Source organism: Carcharodon carcharias, chromosome 4 (assembly GCF_017639515.1).
Source record: "Carcharodon carcharias isolate sCarCar2 chromosome 4, sCarCar2.pri, whole genome shotgun sequence".
NCBI classification, from domain to species: domain Eukaryota; kingdom Metazoa; phylum Chordata; class Chondrichthyes; order Lamniformes; family Lamnidae; genus Carcharodon; species Carcharodon carcharias.
In genome coordinates, this window is record NC_054470.1 from 195,034,389 (window position 1) to 195,046,939 (window position 12,551).

Sequence of the window (12,551 nt, forward strand, 5' to 3'; positions counted from 1 at the left end):
TCAAGAAGGACACTCGAGGGACCCAACGTTGTCCAAAGTCATGGAGCTCTTTCCTGAACTTCCGAGTCTCACCTGCCTGCATCCTTAAATTTCCAGGAGGATGGAGTTACCAGTCACTTCAGGATGTTTGCTTGCGAGTTATTGTTCCACTAGCATTGAGGAAACCAGTGTTGGACCAGCTGCATGTTGGACACTGTGGAGTAGTTCACGTGAAGGAGATTGAAAGAATTGACTTTTGGATGCCTGACCTGCACCAGGACGTTGAAGCTAAGGCAAGATCCTGCCCTTCATGTCAGAGTGTGAGAAACATGCCTCCATTAGCACCCCTCCCTCCCTCCATGGGATTGGCCGGAAAACCCTGGGCAGCACATCCACGTTGCTTTTGCTGGTCTGTTCAAACCATGAAACCCGCTTTAAATTCGGCCTGAGCACATTCGTTCATTCAAACGCGTCTGGACACATTTCTGCTGACTTACTGAAACACGTCACATGCTACGACTAAAGCACCTCCAGCATTCCTACTAATGGGATGACAACTGCACACTCACCTTGCTGTGCTGAGACCATGACCAGTTGTGCAAGATCAATGTGACCAACTGGAGAGAAGAGCAGCACAAAGATCAAAGCCAAGAATTTCCTGTTCTGGACAAGAAGCTGTAGATGGTAATTATACTGCTGGAGCGAAATGGGTTCCTGCCACATGGGGATTGTTCAGACAGGACCGGTTTCATAACCAGTCCAAACTGCGCATGAGCTCACCTGCTGGAGACATGTTGATGAACTGTTGCCAAGTCAAGCCCCACGTAAGGATACACCTGTTTTGGGAGAGCCGTCTCCAAGCTGAGGAGTGCCGACTCCTGTCTCATCTCCTCTCTCTAACTTGATTGAAGTTGAGGTCGCCTCACCTTTTACCTGCACTAGATACAACTTCAGATTCTGCTACAGGTTCGAAGTTGCCATCAGTTCCCAATGGAAATTACTCTGTAAAAGCACCAGAAGTCCACCATAACACACACCAGGAGAGAAGTCCAGCGTAACCCACGCCGGGAGAGAAGTCCAGCGTGACCCACGCCGGGAGAGAAGTCCAGCGTGACCCACGCCGGGAGAGAAGTCCAGCGTGACCCACGCCGGGAGAGAAGTCCAGCGTGACCCACGCCGGGAGAGAAGTCCAGCGTGACCCACGCCGGGAGAGAGGTCCAGCGTGACCCACGCCGGGAGAGAAGTCCAGCGTGACCCACGCCGGGAGAGAAGTCCAGCGTGACCCACGCCGGGAGAGAAGTCCAGCGTGACCCCCGCCGGGAGAGAAGTCCAGCGTGACCCCCGCCGGGAGAGAAGTCCAGCGTGACCCACGCCGGGAGAGAAGTCCAGCGTGACCCACGCCGGGAGAGAAGCCCAGCGTGACCCACGCCGGGAGAGAAGTCCAGCGTGACCCACGCCGGGAGAGAAGTCCAGCGTGACCCACGCCGGGAGAGAAGTCCAGCGTGACCCACGCCGGGAGAGAAGTCCAGCGTGACCCACGCCGGGAGAGAAGTCCAGCGTGACCCACGCCGGGAGAGAAGTCCAGCGTGACCCACGCCGGGAGAGAAGTCCAGCGTGACCCACGCCGGGAGAGAAGTCCAGCGTGACCCACGCCGGGAGAGAAGTCCAGCGTGACCCACGCCGGGAGAGAAGTCCAGCGTGACCCACGCCGGGAGAGAAGTCCAGCGTGACCCACGCCGGGAGAGAAGTCCAGCGTGACCCACGCCGGGAGAGAAGTCCAGCGTGACCCACGCCGGGAGAGAAGTCCAGCGTGACCCACGCCGGGAGAGAAGTCCCGCATTAACCCACGCCGGGAGAGAAGTCCATCGTGACCCACGCCGGGAGAGAAGTCCACCGTAACCCACGCCGGGAGAGAAGTCCACCGTAACCCACACCAGGAGAGAAGTCCAGCGTAACCCACACCAGGAGTGAAGTCCGCATTAACCCACACCAGGACCAAAGTCCAGCGTAACCCACGCCGGGAGAGAAGTCCACCGTAACCCACACCGGGAGAAAAGTCCAGCGTAACCCACACCGGGAGAGAAGTCCAGCGTAACCCACACCGGGAGAGAAGTCCAGCGTAACCCACACCGGGAGAAAAGTCCAGCGTAACCCACACCGGGAGAGAAGTCCACCGTAACCCACACCAGGAGAGAAGTCCAGCGTAACCCACACCGGGAGAGAAGCCGCATTAACCCACACCGGGAGAGAAGCCCGCATTAACCCACGCCGGGAGAGAAGTCCAGCGTAACCCACGCCGGGAGAGAAGTCCAGCGTAACCCACGCCGGGAGAGAAGTCCGCATTAACCCACACCAGGAGCAAAAACCAGCGTAACCCACGCCGGGAGAGAAGTCCACCGTAACCCACGCCGGGAGAGAAGTCCACCGTAACCCACACCGGGAGAGAAGTCCAGCGTAACCCACACCGGGAGAGAAGTCCACCGTAACCCACACCGGGAGAGAAGTCCGCATTAACCCACGCCGGGAGAGAAGTCCGCATTAACCCACGCCGGGAGAGAAGTCCAGCGTAACCCACACCGGGAGTGAAGTCCGCATTAACCCACACCAGGACCAAAGTCCAGCGTAACCCACGCCGGGAGAGAAGTCCACCGTAACCCACACCGGGAGAAAAGTCCAGCGTAACCCACACCGGGAGAGAAGTCCAGCGTAACCCACACCGGGAGAGAAGTCCACCATAACCCACACCAGGAGACAAGTCCAGCGTAACCCACACCGGGAGAGAAGTCCACCGTAACCCACACCAGGAGAGAAGTCCAGCGTAACCCACACCGGGAGAGAAGCCGCATTAACCCACACCGGGAGAGAAGTCCGCATTAACCCACGCCGGGAGAGAAGTCCAGCGTAACCCACGCTGGGAGAGAAGTCCAGCGTAACCCACGCCGGGAGAGAAGTCCAGCGTAACCCACGCCGGGAGAGAAGTCCGCATTAACCCACACCAGGAGCAAAGTCCAGCGTAACCCACGCCGGGAGAGAAGTCCACCGTAACCCACACCGGGAGAGAAGTCCAGCGTAACCCACGCCGGGAGAGAAGTCCGCATTAACCCACACCAGGAGCAAAGTCCAGCGTAACCCACGCCGGGAGAGAAGTCCACCGTAACCCACACCGGGAGAGAAGTCCAGCGTAACCCACACAGGGAGAGAAGTCCAGCGTAACCCACACCGGGAGAGAAGTCCACCTTAACCCACACCAGGAGAAAAGTCCAGCGTAACCCACACCGGGAGAGAAGTCCACCGTAACCCACACCAGGAGAGAAGTCCACCGTAACCCACACCAGGAGAGAAGTCCAGCGTAACCCACACCGGGAGAGAAGTCCGCATTAACCCACGCCGGGAGAGAAGTCCGCATTAACCCACGCCGGGAGAGAAGTCCACCGTAACCCACACAGGGAGAGAAGTCCAGCGTAACCCACACCGGGAGAGAAGTCCGCATTAACCCACACCGGGAGAGAAGTCCACCATAACCCACACCGGGAGAGAAGTCCACCATAACCCACACCAGGAGAGAAGTCCAGCGTAACCCACACCGGGAGAGAAGTCCACCATAACCCACACCGGGAGAAAAGTCCAGCGTAACCCACACCGGGAGAGAAGTCCACCGTAACCCACACCGGGAGAGAAGTCCAGCGTAACCCACACCGGGAGAGAAGTCCGCATTAACCCACGCCGGGAGAGAAGTCCGCATTAACCCACGCCGGGAGAGAAGTCCAGCGTAACCCACGCCGGGAGAGAAGTCCAGTGTAACCCACGCCGGGAGAGAAGTCCGCATTAACCCACGCCGGGAGAGAAGTCCAACGTAACCCACGCCGGGAGAGAAGTCCGCATTAACCCACACCGGGAGAGAAGTCCGCATTAACCCACACCGGGAGAGAAGTCCAGCGTAACCCACACCGGGAGAGAAGTCCAGCGTAACCCACACCGGGAGAGAAGTCCAGCGTAACCCACACCGGGAGAGAAGTCCAGCGTAACCCACACCGGGAGAGAAGTCCAGCGTAACCCACACCAGGAGAGAAGTCCAGCGTAACCCACACCGGGAGAAAAGTCCACCGTAACCCACACCGGGAGAGAAGTCCACCGTAACCCACACCAGGAGAGAAGTCCACCGTAACCCACACCGGGAGAGAAGTCCACCGTAACCCACACCGGGAGAGAAGTCCACCGTAACCCACACCGGGAGAGAAGTCCAGCGTAACCCACACTGGGAGAGAAGTCCGCATTAACCCACACCAGGAGCTAAGTCCAGCGTAACCCACACCGGGAGAGAAGTCCACCGTAACCCACACCGGGAGAGAAGTCCAGCGTAAACCACACCGGGAGTGAAGTCCGCATTAACCCACACCAGGACCAAAGTCCAGCGTAACCCACGCCGGGAGAGAAGTCCAGCGTAACCCACGCCGGGAGAGAAGTCCAGCGTAACCCACGCCGGGAGAGAAGTCCAGCGTAACCCAGGCCGGGAGAGAAGTCCAGCGTAACCCACGCCAGGAGAGAAGTCCGCATTAACCCACACCGGGAGAGAAGTCCGCATTAACCCACACCAGGAGCAAAGTCCAGCGTAACCCACGCCGGGAGAGAAGTCCACCGTAACCCACACAGGGAGAGAAGTCCAGCGTAACCCACACAGGGAGAGAAGTCCGCATTAACCCACACCAGGAGCAAAGTCCAGCGTAACCCACGCCGGGAGAGAAGTCCACCGTAACGCACACCGGGAGAGAAGTCCAGCGTAACCCACACCGGGAGAGAAGTCCAGCGTAACCCACACCGGGAGAGAAGTCCACCATAACCCACACCAGGAGAAAAGTCCAGCGTAACCCACACCGGGAGAGAAGTCCAGCGTAACCCACACCGGGAGAGAAGTCCGCATTAACCCACACCAGGAGCAAAGTCCAGCGTAACCCACGCCGGGAGAGAAGTCCACCGTAACGCACACCGGGAGAGAAGTCCAGCGTAACCCACACCGGGAGAGAAGTCCAGCGTAACCCACACCGGGAGAGAAGTCCAACGTAACCCACACCAGGAGAAAAGTCCAGCGTAACCCACACCGGGAGAGAAGTCCAGCGTAACCCACGCCGGGAGAGAAGTCCGCATTAACCCACGCCGGGAGAGAAGTCCAGCGTAACCCACGCCGGGAGAGAAGTCCGCATTAACCCACACCGGGAGAGAAGTCCGCATTAACCCACACCGGGAGAGAAGTCCAGTGTAACCCACACCGGGCGAGAAGTCCAGCGTAACCCACACCGGGAGAGAAGTCCAGCGTAACCCACACCGGGAGAGAAGTCCAGCGTAACCCACACCGGGAGAGAAGTCCAGCGTAACCCACACCAGGAGAGAAGTCCAGCGTACCCCACAGCGGGAGAGAAGTCCACCGTAACCCACACCAGGAGAGAAGTCCAGCGTAACCCACACCGGGAGAGAAGCCGCGTTAACCCACACCGGGAGAGAAGCCCGCATTAACCCACGCCGGGAGAGAAGTCCAGCGTAACCCACGCCGGGAGAGAAGTCCAGCGTAACCCACGCCGGGAGAGAAGTCCGCATTAACCCACACCAGGAGCAAAAACCAGCGTAACCCACGCCGGGAGAGAAGTCCACCGTAACCCACGCCGGGAGAGAAGTCCACCGTAACCCACACCGGGAGAGAAGTCCAGCGTAACCCACACCGGGAGAGAAGTCCAGCGTAACCCACACAGGGAGAGAAGTCCAGCGTAACCCACACCGGGAGAGAAGTCCACCTTAACCCACACCAGGAGAAAAGTCCAGCGTAACCCACACCGGGAGAGAAGTCCGCATTAACCCACGCCGGGAGAGAAGTCCGCATTAACCCACGCCGGGAGAGAAGTCCAGCGTAACCCACACCGGGAGTGAAGTCCGCATTAACCCACACCAGGACCAAAGTCCAGCGTAACCCACGCCGGGAGAGAAGTCCACCGTAACCCACACCGGGAGAAAAGTCCAGCGTAACCCACACCGGGAGAGAAGTCCAGCGTAACCCACACCGGGAGAGAAGTCCACCATAACCCACACCAGGAGACAAGTCCAGCGTAACCCACACCGGGAGAGAAGTCCACCGTAACCCACACCAGGAGAGAAGTCCAGCGTAACCCACACCGGGAGAGAAGCCGCATTAACCCACACCGGGAGAGAAGTCCGCATTAACCCACGCCGGGAGAGAAGTCCAGCGTAACCCACGCTGGGAGAGAAGTCCAGCGTAACCCACGCCGGGAGAGAAGTCCAGCGTAACCCACGCCGGGAGAGAAGTCCGCATTAACCCACACCAGGAGCAAAGTCCAGCGTAACCCACGCCGGGAGAGAAGTCCACCGTAACCCACACCGGGAGAGAAGTCCAGCGTAACCCACGCCGGGAGAGAAGTCCGCATTAACCCACACCAGGAGCAAAGTCCAGCGTAACCCACGCCGGGAGAGAAGTCCACCGTAACCCACACCGGGAGAGAAGTCCAGCGTAACCCACACAGGGAGAGAAGTCCAGCGTAACCCACACCGGGAGAGAAGTCCACCTTAACCCACACCAGGAGAAAAGTCCAGCGTAACCCACACCGGGAGAGAAGTCCACCGTAACCCACACCAGGAGAGAAGTCCAGCGTAACCCACACCGGGAGAGAAGTCCGCATTAACCCACGCCGGGAGAGAAGTCCGCATTAACCCACGCCGGGAGAGAAGTCCACCGTAACCCACACAGGGAGAGAAGTCCAGCGTAACCCACACCGGGAGAGAAGTCCGCATTAACCCACACCGGGAGAGAAGTCCACCATAACCCACACCGGGAGAGAAGTCCACCATAACCCACACCAGGAGAGAATCCAGCGTAACCCACACCGGGAGAGAAGTCCACCATAACCCACACCGGGAGAAAAGTCCAGCGTAACCCACACCGGGAGAGAAGTCCACCGTAACCCACACCGGGAGAGAAGTCCAGCGTAACCCACACCGGGAGAGAAGTCCGCATTAACCCACGCCGGGAGAGAAGTCCGCATTAACCCACGCCGGGAGAGAAGTCCAGCGTAACCCACGCCGGGAGAGAAGTCCAGCGTAACCCACGCCGGGAGAGAAGTCCGCATTAACCCACGCCGGGAGAGAAGTCCAACGTAACCCACGCCGGGAGAGAAGTCCGCATTAACCCACACCGGGAGAGAAGTCCGCATTAACCCACACCGGGAGAGAAGTCCAGCGTAACCCACACCGGGAGAGAAGTCCAGCGTAACCCACACCGGGAGAGAAGTCCAGCGTAACCCACACCGGGAGAGAAGTCCAGCGTAACCCACACCAGGAGAGAAGTCCAGCGTAACCCACACCGGGAGAAAAGTCCACCGTAACCCACACCGGGAGAGAAGTCCACCGTAACCCACACCAGGAGAGAAGTCCACCGTAACCCACACCGGGAGAGAAGTCCACCTTAACCCACACCGGGAGAGAAGTCCACCGTAACCCACACCGGGAGAGAAGTCCAGCGTAACCCACACTGGGAGAGAAGTCCGCATTAACCCACACCAGGAGCAAAGTCCAGCGTAACCCACACCGGGAGAGAAGTCCACCGTAACCCACACCGGGAGAGAAGTCCAGCGTAAACCACACCGGGAGTGAAGTCCGCATTAACCCACACCAGGACCAAAGTCCAGCGTAACCCACGCCGGGAGAGAAGTCCAGCGTAACCCACGCCGGGAGAGAAGTCCAGCGTAACCCACGCCGGGAGAGAAGTCCAGCGTAACCCAGGCCGGGAGAGAAGTCCAGCGTAACCCACGCCAGGAGAGAAGTCCGCATTAACCCACACCGGGAGAGAAGTCCGCATTAACCCACACCAGGAGCAAAGTCCAGCGTAACCCACGCCGGGAGAGAAGTCCACCGTAACCCACACAGGGAGAGAAGTCCAGCGTAACCCACACAGGGAGAGAAGTCCGCATTAACCCACACCAGGAGCAAAGTCCAGCGTAACCCACGCCGGGAGAGAAGTCCACCGTAACGCACACCGGGAGAGAAGTCCAGCGTAACCCACACCGGGAGAGAAGTCCACCATAACCCACACCAGGAGAAAAGTCCAGCGTAACCCACACCGGGAGAGAAGTCCAGCGTAACCCACACCGGGAGAGAAGTCCGCATTAACCCACACCAGGAGCAAAGTCCAGCGTAACCCACGCCGGGAGAGAAGTCCACCGTAACGCACACCGGGAGAGAAGTCCAGCGTAACCCACACCGGGAGAGAAGTCCAGCGTAACCCACACCGGGAGAGAAGTCCAGCGTAACCCACACCAGGAGAAAAGTCCAGCGTAACCCACACCGGGAGAGAAGTCCAGCGTAACCCACGCCGGGAGAGAAGTCCGCATTAACCCACGCCGGGAGAGAAGTCCAGCGTAACCCACGCCGGGAGAGAAGTCCGCATTAACCCACACCGGGAGAGAAGTCCGCATTAACCCACACCGGGAGAGAAGTCCAGCGTACCCCACACCAGGAGAAAAGTCCAGCGTAACCCACACCGGGAGAGAAGTCCACCGTAACCCACACCGGGAGAGAAGTCCACCGTAACCCACACCGGGAGAGAAGTCCACCGTAACCCACACCGGGAGAGAAGTCCACCGTAACCCACACCGGGAGAGAAGTCCACCGTAACCCACACCGGGAGAGAAGTCCAGCGTAACCCACACCGGGAGAGAAGTCCGCATTAACCCACATCGGGAGAGAAGTCCACCATAACCCACACTGGGAGAGAAGTCCAGCGTAACCCACACCGGGAGAGAAGTCTGCATTAACCCATACCGGGAGAGAAGTCCAGTGTAACCCACACCGGGAGAGAAGTCCACCGTAACCAACACAGGGAGAGAAGTCCAGCGTAACCCACACCGGGAGAGAAGTCCGCATTAACCCACACCAGGAGCAAAGTCCAGCGTAACCCACGCCGGGAGAGAAGTCCACCGTAACGCACACCGGGAGAGAAGTCCAGCGTAACCCACACCGGGAGAGAAGTCCAGCGTAACCCACACCGGGAGAGAAGTCCACCATAACCCACACCAGGAGAAAAGTCCAGCGTAACCCACACCGGGAGAGAAGTCCACCGTAACCCACACCGGGAGAGAAGTCCAGCGTAACCCACACCGGGAGAGAAGTCCGCATTAACCCACACCAGGAGCAAAGTCCAGCGTAACCCACGCCGGGAGAGAAGTCCAGCGTAACCCACGCCGGGAGAGAAGTCCAGCGTAACCCACGCCGGGATAGAAGTCCAGCGTAACCCACGCCGGGATAGAAGTCCAGCGTAACCCACACCGGGAGAGAAGTCCAGCGTAACCCACACCGGGAGAGAAGTCCACCATAACCCACACCGGGAGAAAAGTCCAGCGTAACCCACACCGGGAGAGAAGTCCACCGTAACCCACACCGGGAGAGAAGTCCACCGTAACCCACACCGGGAGAGAAGTCCAGCGTAACCCACACCGGGAGAGAAGTCCGCATTAACCCACGCCGGGAGAGAAGTCCACCGTAACCCACGCCGGGAGAGAAGTCCACCATAACCCACACAGGGAGAGAAGTCCAGCGTAACCCACACCGGGAGAGAAGTCCGCATTGACCCACACCAGGAGCAAAGTCCAGCGTAACCCACGCCGGGAGAGAAGTCCACCGTAACGCACACCGGGAGAGAAGTCCAGCGTAACCCACACCGGGAGAGAAGTCCAGCGTAACCCACACCGGGAGAGAAGTCCACCATAACCCACACCAGGAGAAAAGTCCAGCGTAACCCACACCGGGAGAGAAGTCCACCGTAACCCACACCGGGAGAGAAGTCCAGCGTAACCCACACCGGGAGAGAAATCCGCATTAACCCACGCCGGGAGAGAAGTCCGCATTAACCCACACCGGGAGAGAAGTCCAGCGTAACCCACACCAGGAGAGAAGTCCAGCGTAACCCACACCGGGAGAGAAGTCCAGCGTAACCCACACCGGGAGAGAAGTCCAGCGTAACCCACACCGGGAGAGAAGTCCAGCGTAACCCACACCGGGAGAGAAGTCCAGCGCAACCCACACCGGGAGAGAAGTCCAGCGTAACCCACACCGGAAGAGAAGTCCACCATAACCCACACCAGGAAAAAAGTCCAGCGTAACCCACACCGGGAGAGAAGTCCAGCGTAACCCACGCCGGGAGAGAAGTCCAGCGTAACCCACGCCGGGAGAGAAGTCCGCATTAACCCACGCCGGGAGAGAAGTCCAGCGTAACCCACGCCGGGAGAGAAGTCCGCATTAACCCACACCGGGAGAGAAGTCTGCATTAACCCACACCGGGAGAGAAGTCCAGCGTAACCCACACCGGGAGAGAAGTCCAGCGTAACCCACACCGGGAGAGAAGTCCAGCGTAACCCACACCGGGAGAGAAGTCCAGCGTAACCCACACCGGGAGAGAAGTCCAGCGTAACCCACACCGGGAGAGAAGTCCAGCGTAACCCACACCGGGAGAGAAGTCCAGCGTAACCCACACCGGGAGAAAAGTCCAGCGTAACCCACACCGGGAGAGAAGTCCACCGTAACCCACACCGGGAGAGAAGTCCACCGTAACCCACACCAGGAGAGAAGTCCACCGTAACCCACACCAGGAGAGAAGTCCACCGTAACCCACACAGGGAGAGAAGTCCAGCGTAACCCACACCGGGAGAGAAGTCCACATTAACCCACATCGGGAGAGAAGTCCAGTGTAACCCACAACGGGAGAGAAGTCCGCATTAACCCACACCGGGAGAGAAGTCCAGTGTAACCCACACCGGGAGAGAAGTCCGCATTAACCCACACCGGGAGAGAAGTCCACTATAACCCACACTGGGAGAGAAGTCCGCATTAACCCACACCAGGAGCAAAGTCCAGCGTAACCCACGCCAGGAGAGAAGTCCACCGTAACCCACACAGGGAGAGTAGTCCAGCGTAACCCACACCGGGAGAGAAGTCCGCATTAACCCACACCAGGAGCAAAGTCCAGCGTAACCCACGCCGGGAGAGAAGTCCACCGTAACCCACACAGCGAGAGAAGTCCAGCGTAACCCACACCGGGAGAGAAGTCCGCATTAACCCACACCAGGAGCAAAGTCCAGCGTAACCCACGCCGGGAGAGAAGTCCACCGTAACGCACACCGGGAGAGAAGTCCAGCGTAACCCACACCGGGAGAGAAGTCCAGCGTAACCCACACCGGGAGAAAAGTCCAGCGTAACCCACACCGGGAGAGAAGTCCACCGTAACCCACACCGGGAGAGAAGTCCACCGTAACCCACACCAGGAGAGAAGTCCACCGTAACCCACACCAGGAGAGAAGTCCACCGTAACCCACACAGGGAGAGAAGTCCAGCGTAACCCACACCGGGAGAGAAGTCCACATTAACCCACATCGGGAGAGAAGTCCAGTGTAACCCACAACGGGAGAGAAGTCCGCATTAACCCACACCGGGAGAGAAGTCCAGTGTAACCCACACCGGGAGAGAAGTCCGCATTAACCCACACCGGGAGAGAAGTCCACTATAACCCACACTGGGAGAGAAGTCCGCATTAACCCACACCAGGAGCAAAGTCCAGCGTAACCCACGCCAGGAGAGAAGTCCACCGTAACCCACACAGGGAGAGTAGTCCAGCGTAACCCACACCGGGAGAGAAGTCCGCATTAACCCACACCAGGAGCAAAGTCCAGCGTAACCCACGCCGGGAGAGAAGTCCACCGTAACCCACACAGCGAGAGAAGTCCAGCGTAACCCACACCGGGAGAGAAGTCCGCATTAACCCACACCAGGAGCAAAGTCCAGCGTAACCCACGCCGGGAGAGAAGTCCACCGTAACGCACACCGGGAGAGAAGTCCAGCGTAACCCACACCGGGAGAGAAGTCCAGCGTAACCCACACCGGGAGAAAAGTCCACCATAACCCACACCAGGAGAAAAGTCCAGCGTAACCCACACCGGGAGAGAAGTCCACCGTAACCCACACCAGGAGAGAAGTCCAGCGTAACCCACACCGGGAGAGAAGTCCGCATTAACCCACGCCGGGAGAGAAGTCCAGCTTAACCCACACCGGGAGAGAAGTCCAGCGTAACCCACACCAGGAGAACAGTCCAGCGTAACCCACACCGGGAGAGAAGTCCACCGTAACCCACACCGGGAGAGAAGTCCACCGTAACCCACACCAGGAGAGAAGTCCACCGTAACCCACACCGGGAGAGAAGTCCACCGTAACCCACACCGGGAGAGAAGTCCACCGTAACCCACACCGGGAGAGAAGTCCACCGTAACCCACACCGGGAGAGAAGTGCAGCGTAACCCACACCGGGAGAGAAGTCCGCATTAACCCACACCAGGAGCAAAGTCCAGCGTAACCCACGCCGGGAGAGATGTCCACCGTAACCCTCACCGGGAGAGAAGTCCAGCGTAACCCACACCGGGAGTGAAGTCCGCATTAACCCACACCAGGACCAAAGTCCAGCATAACCCACGCCGGGAGAGAAGTCCAGCGTAACCCAGGCCGGGAGAGAAGTCCAGCGTAACCCACGCCAG